This window comes from Capsicum annuum, chromosome 5 (genome assembly GCF_002878395.1).
Source record: "Capsicum annuum cultivar UCD-10X-F1 chromosome 5, UCD10Xv1.1, whole genome shotgun sequence".
Classification (NCBI taxonomy): Eukaryota; Viridiplantae; Streptophyta; class Magnoliopsida; order Solanales; family Solanaceae; genus Capsicum; species Capsicum annuum.
In genome coordinates this window covers 167,631,563-167,639,086 of record NC_061115.1, presented here as the reverse complement: position 1 = coordinate 167,639,086, position 7,524 = coordinate 167,631,563, and the positions used below count along the sequence as shown (strand labels likewise).

The 7,524-nt window shown below is 35.2% G+C and overlaps 1 non-coding gene across 1 annotated transcript; it reads left to right on the top strand.

Annotated features, from left to right (window-relative positions):
• Positions 1-1,567: 1,567 nt before the first annotated feature.
• On the top strand, positions 1,568-1,678 carry LOC124899079. The gene has a single exon (XR_007056217.1). It is a non-coding gene; the product is annotated as a small nucleolar RNA R71 (small nucleolar RNA).
• Positions 1,679-7,524: the final 5,846 nt, after the last annotated feature.

The window sequence follows — 7,524 nt, the reverse complement described above, 5'->3', positions numbered from 1 at the left end:
ATTGATCATGCATAAATCTTTATATAAGGGATTTTCAATGGGGGCCTTGTAAATAACAAATACCACCTCTTCATCATATACCCCTATCTTGAGTGTTCCTTCTCTAACATCAGTTAAAGCCCCTCCAGTTGCTAAGAATGAAAGCCCTAAAATAATTGGTACCTGTTCGTCTGCCACAAAATCAAGAACAAAAAAGTCAATAGGAATAAAAAATTCACCAACTTTTATGAGGAAAACCTCAATGATTCCATCCGAATATACTATAGATCCGTCTGCTAGCTGCATCACCACTTGTATCATTTAGGCTCTCCAAAGCCCAATTTTCTAAACAATGATAGAGGCATTAAATTTATGATTTCCCCTAAGTGACTCAATACATGAACTTCTTTCCCTCCAATTTGAATAGGGATAGCAAACTTCCATTGATCTTTCAATTTCTTAGGGATTTTTATGTCATTATCGTACTACACTCTTCAGTGAGTGTTATAGCTCCCACATCTTGCAATTTTACCTTCTTCACCACCACATCCCTTAAGTACTTTGCATACTTAGGTATACTCTGCATAACATCTAGCAAAGGTAGATTAATATGCAACTCTTTGAATATGTCAATGAACTTTTTAAACAATACATCCTCCTTCACTTTTTTGTACTTTTGAGGGAAGGACAATGGAAGTGTCTTTTTCTTATCTGGTTCAACATTTTTTTCCTTTAAGTACTCAAGCTTTCTTGAATTTTTAAAAACTCTGTCATTTACCTATTGGGTCACTACCTCAACATCTACCTCCTTTGTTACCTTGGTAGGTATTTCTTGAAGCTCTTTACTATTCTACAAGGTGATTGCTATGACTTGCTTTGGATTTTTTGTATCAGAGATAAGACCATCTTGAGGAAGAGTATTTAACGCTTGTTGTATCCGCCCAACCTGCAACTCTAAATTTCTCTATGCCACTTTCTGATTCTGTAATTCTACCCTTTGACTATTCAGATCCACAATCAATTATGTTTGACCAGCTACGAGTTGCTTCATCATCTCTTCCATGTTGCTAGTTGATTGACTCGATTGGGCCTGTGGTTGTGAGGCATTCCATGATTGATTTGGTGGCTGAGTTTGTCACTTTATGTTGTAGGTATAACCATAATTTGGCCTTTGAGCATTGCCTATATACATCACAGATTTTGAGTTTGAAGCACACATGGCTACTACACGACCACTATTTCTGCATACCTCACACCAACCTGTGGCTTGTTGGATAGCATTGATTGTGGCTGTAGGTTGTGCTACTTCTAACTTCATGGTGCTAAATGTTGTGTTGATAAAATTTTGTAAGCCAGAAATCTATGCTGATAAGGCTATGAATTGGTCAACCTCTAATACTTCCGCAATTCTTTTCGTGGAACTTCTAGAATATGAATGCCACTCTATATTTCCTTGTGCTATATAGTTCAGCAATGTATACAGCTCATCAGAAGTTTGCTCCAATGCTTGAACACCTTTTGTTGAATCTAGCAAAATATTTGTATTGTGATTAGGAGCTTCTACAAAAGTATGAGCAAGTACCTCATTAGACTATTGGTAATGTGGACAATCTTAAGGAAGAGCCTTGAAGCGTTCCCAAGCATGATAGAGGTTTTCACTAGGCTTCTATTTGAAGCTCACAATCTCACTATGAAGTCTCGCAGTCTCGCCTGATGGAAAGAATCTAATGAGGAACCTTTTTGCTAAGTCGTCCCATGTTGTGTTTGAACTGGCCAGATCTACATAAAACTACCTTTTAGCTTCCCCAATAAATTAATAGGGTAAGAGTATCAGCCTCACATAATCTGGAGTCACCCCGATTGGAGTGAATGTATCTGTAAGATCAATGAAGGTCCGCAAGTGGACTTGTGGATCCTCGTGTGAAAGCCCTACAAACTATCCACTGCTAATAAGAAGCTGCACCATATTGAATTTCAACTCATAATTCCCTCCAGCTACCATTCTTTTAAGTAGGGAAGTCAAGTTTGTTGGAAGTGGGACTGCCACTTCCCTAACCTTCCTACCAACTGCTTGTTGTTCAGCCATAGGAACAGTATTCTCTTGGACTTCTTGGATTTGTGGAATTTTGATTACTTCTCTCCTACGTTGATGGTAAAGTTGCTGGGTTTGGTTCTACCAACTCCCAATCCCTTGCCAGCTTATAAACTTTGAAACCTGTTTCCCGCAAAAACAAAACCAAGATCAAGCATAAAAAACACCAAATAAATCTAAAAGTAAAACTAAAATAAACAATTGCTAAACAACAAGTCCCCAACAACTGCGCTAAAAACTTGATAGCGCACACACAAGTGTATGTGGTCTACTAAGTAATATAGTGGCCTTTAAGAAAGCTTAGTTATTGATCCCACAGAGGCTAGATTTGGCAATGATTGAATTTCAGTTCACAATTTAGATTCACTTGATGTGAGAGTAACCAAAAGAGAGAATTAAGCTTGTATATTGCAAGTAAATTAAATAATGCGTAAAGTAAAGATGTTATAATAATCAATAGGAGAAAACCCAGGGTTGAAGCACTCTGAACAATTATATTATTCTATTGGAGTTCATTCATTAACTTGCTTATCTTGGTTGTAGATTCCTAGGGTAAATTGCGCGATTATGATTTCCCAACCTCTAATCTATTACCTAAGTTGAACCTTACACCTACATCGTTGAGCGGGGATGAAATAATTCACTTAAGTTCTCAACAAATATCATCCTACATATGAATCAAGTAAGGTATCTAAGTACATCCCTATCCTAGATACTAATTCAAGTTTCTTATTTTAAAAAGAATTAAGAACTATACTTTACTTATTCTTATGTTCTATCGCCCTATTCCCTCTCCCGAGTTCACAAGGTTTACAATGGATATATTCTAAGGGTCGTGAATCCTTAAAATAGTTAAAAAAAGAATAAACAAACATTCAATATTGATAAAAAAAGAAAACAAACTTAATCCATGACAATAATAATCATGTTCTTGGCTTTAATCCCGGAAAGGGAGTTTTTTTAGCTACTCATAGCCATATCAACATCCAATTAATTGTATAAATGATTAAAACCATAAAACAAAGATAAATTAAAGAAATAAAAACCTAAAAAGAAGTTTTGATAGCATCCAATGTTGTTCCAAGTGATCTAGGGGTTCAAAGATGTCCCAAAATGTGTTTTAATACTTTATATTTATAGTATATAAGTCATAACCCCACTTGGATTAGGTTTCCACGTTGTTTTCCTTAAGTTCGGAACTTTTCTCCATATTTTTATCATTGTAACATCATTCCATAGTGTCAAATGGTATCCTGGGCACAACTGAGCGCGTAGCTCCTGATTTTGGTCTTTGGCGCTAAGCGGTGCAATTGCATTGAGACACTGTTTTTGGATAATTTCGAATTGGGAAGGCTCTATGACGTGGTGTTTCACCAATTTGGTCCCCTTATGAATCCAATGGAATTCAGCACATTCCAATTAGACAAACACAAACTCAACACGCGCTCAAACTTTCCAGGGGTCCAAATTGGTGTCCAGCTTGCATCTTGTGCTTCCGTGGTCATTTCCTAGCCCTTTTAAGTTGTTTACACTTGATTTAAATCAGATATATCTTTAATATAACATCATAATACATTTATTAATCATACTATAGAATTAAACACAACAATTTAGAGCTCAAAACAACACAACATCCTCAACGATGAACTAGAAACACGAGCTAAGCATAGGCTAAATTCACATTGAGCTTTAACTCACTATTTTGACTCTTTTCTTGATTCAATTGACCCTTGAACATTATAAATAAGTTGTATTACATATGAATACGTAATAAAAACCTTAGTAATTCATTAAAACTCATTAGGACTCAATACAATAGACTAGAAAAACACTTAGCTCAAGCTAGTTACACTAGTTTTCTCGGTTGAACTCTAAATGCTAAAATTGAATCAAAACTCATGTAAAACCACCACTAAACATTGTAAACACATACTTGGACACATAAATGCTTATTTATATCATTATAAACACATATAGCATAAGAATCATCCTCAAAACAAGGCTAAAAAGGCTAGAATAGTAACGCTAGAGTGCGTAATACACCCAATATCATAAATCCCAAACCATGACTTATAACCTAAGAGATGCATTATTTTCCTCCATATTTCAGTCAATTAACAATATCTTTTCTCCTTCTATCTTCAAGAACAACATGATTAGGGTTTCTCTTACCAAGTCATCTCTCAAGTCTCAAAGTTCAAGGCCTGTTTAAATGTTAAGCAATTCCAGGTATGTGGGGTTTTTAACAAGGTGATTATTTAATTGTGCTCAAAAAGTATGATCTTAAATTTGAATTTTCTGGTTTTGAATTAGGTTTCATACCCAAATAATCATATTCTTAAAGTATAAACCTATCATATGATTGATAGATTTAAGTGGATCAATGTTTATATCTATTCAAGTTTTGACTGGTAAGATTTATATTGTGATTTGAATTTCATTATCTAGACTGGGATATTGTTGAAAGATTTCAATGTGAATATTGAGAATAATATTTTGTTATGAATTTCTATGGAATAAAGTATGAATTCCAAGCCCTAAGTACAAGTACTGAGTTTACGAGAAGTTTATGCTTTTAAGTTCCAGTGATTTATTTTATAGCATGATTTAAAGAAAATCTTGATATTTTGATCTAAGATAAGATATGAAATCCACAAGTATTCCTTCTGATTAAGGTATAAGTAAAGAAAAACATAACTTATTTTTAGTCTATGAACCCTTATGCTAACTTAAGGTGGATTTCTTAAGTGTATATATATATATATATATATATTGGGAGTATTATTTAGCACCGATAAGGGAATGTGGATAAGTGTATCCTAAATTTTTAGAAACTATGAACCACCGTAGGTTTAAGTCCCAATATGGGTTGAGTTTAGTGATCACTATAAGTTAAGGTTCTATTCCATTGGGAAGGATAGGACAACTCTCCCCAACATAGGTAAGACGTTGGACTCCATGATAGCTCACCTGGTTTATGTCGGTTAGAAAAAACTCCCATAAGAAAGAATAAATATACAGATTTTAGAAACGAAGTGTTATGGCTTACTAAGCTATTTATATGCTTCATTATTCATATTTTATGATCTTGCAGTCTTTAGTTTTACACAAGTACAAGATGAGTCATTTACGCTTAGCATGCATCATGTACATATATATTTAGTTCTTGTTTTACTTATGCATTCATCTCTACATACTCAGTACATTGTAGAAGTACTGACCCACGTATATATCTATGTGCTACATTATCTTATAATGTAGGTTTCGATGCTTGTTTCCAGCAGCACGATTGACTACGGGTATCATCAATTGCATCCCAACTTTGGTGAGTCCTCATAGTCCAAGGACCCAGCTTATCAGACTCATGTTCATTGATGAAAGTATTTTAGTTACTTGATTTCCATTTACTTTTAGGTTAGCTAGGGCCTGTCCCAGTGGCTCTCTAGTTATCTATAGAGGCTTGTGAGACTATGTATCCATTAGTTTAAAGAGATTGCTTAAGATTTCTAATTAACTAGTTGACAATGAGATATTAAGTTGTTTTCTTTCATTCTTTTACATATGTTAGTTCACCATTTATGCGAGTTTTAAACTGAATAGATATCATGGGTTAGCTTAGGGTTATTTGCTATCTTAAGAACCGTGTGACGTTTAGGAGGTACTTCTAGGGTGTTACATTCCTCTTTATAAGAGAACTCCTTATCAAACAATTATGAAATCCAATGAATAATGTGATCTCATTCTTCGTGGTGCATTTTGAGCCTTGATACATGGAATACTAGGTGAACTTTTTATATGAAAGGAGGTAGAGCTAACATATATTCCACTGGCACTACTATATTCAAAGCCTCAAAGGTTTTGATGTACCTCAGACTCAACTTCTGCTTCTTTTGGAACTATATTAACAATACTTCTCACTTTTCTCGAATTGGACAACCCTTAGTTTATTATTTGTATAATCTTTATGTCTACTCTAAGCTACTTTCAATTTCAATTGTATGAACTTCACTTCTTGCATCAACTTCTTTAACATATTGGTGTCTCAAAGTCTCACCTCAAAGGCATCAAACTACCCAATTGGTGATTTTTATCTCCTCATATACTAGGCTTCAAAATAAGCCATGTCAATGCTATAGTGGTAGTTGTTGTTGTATGTAACTTCAGGCAAAGGCGGATATTGGTCCTGCTTTTCTACAAAAGTCTATGACAAAAGCTCAGAGCATATTCTCAAGTACCTAGATTATTCGCTCTGACTGCCCACCAGCCTGGTTATGAAAGCCTATACTTAGGTCTAATATAATACCCAATTCTGACTGGAGTTTCTCCCAAATATTGGAGGTAAATATGTTCCATTATTCTTGCAAGTGTTGACTATGAAGGGAATAATGAAATTTGGAAATAAAGGGAAGTTGAGTCCCTGATTTATTGGTCCTTATGATATAGTAAGGCATATAAGAGAGGTGGCTTATGAATTGGACCTTTCATCAGAGTTAGCTGAAGTTCACCAAGTGTCCATATTTCGATGCTTAAGAAGTGTATTAGAGATCTGTCCTTAGTAGTTCCCCTAGAAAGTATTAGGGTCAAAGATAACTTGTCGTATGAGAAGATTCTTGTGGGAACACTTGATTGGCAGGTCCGAAGGCTAAGGAATAAGGATGTATCATCAATAAAGGTTCTTTGGAGAAACCAATTAGTTAAAGGTACCACTTGGGAAGCTGAAGCAGATATGAAGACCAAGTATCCTCATCTCTTTTCTTCCAACTCAGTTCCTACCAAAGATAAATGGTTATTTTCAGCCAAAACTTTTTCTCTTTAAATCCTTTAAAGTATTCTTAAGTCATATCTTACGTTGTGAGTAATTGGAGGACGAATATTTCTAAGGGGGAGATATTGTAATACCTCATGACTGAAAGCCATTGTGCCACTTATGACTCACCTTCTAAAGTCGTATGTACATCTCACGAGCTGTTAGAGTTTTAGTTAGGGTATGAATTAAGCCTAGGAGTCATCACTTGATGATACGAGTTGTATGAGGAGCAGTCATAAGGTTAGCAGTATAGGTTCCCTAAGTCTCTATCCAAGTTATGAGTGGTTGTTTCAAGTCATATGTAAATGTAACGAGTCGTAAGTTACCCCCGTATGTTGACCAGTGTGTGTGCTATCTTTGTCACTGCCAAGCTTACGAGTTACTAGTCCAACTTATATCCTCATCTTATTAGTCATAAGTTGACTTGTGATGACTGGCGGTCAATTTTCTATAAATTCAGTTAAGGGACCTTTTGGTTTTTTCCCATCTTATAACTCCCAACCCATGACTTATAACCCAAGTGAGACATTATTTTCCTTTATTTTCCAGTCAATTAACAACACCTTTTCTCTTCCCATCTTCAGGAACATCAAGATTAGGGTTTCTCTCACTAAGTCATCTCTTAAGTCTCAATGTTCAAAACCCC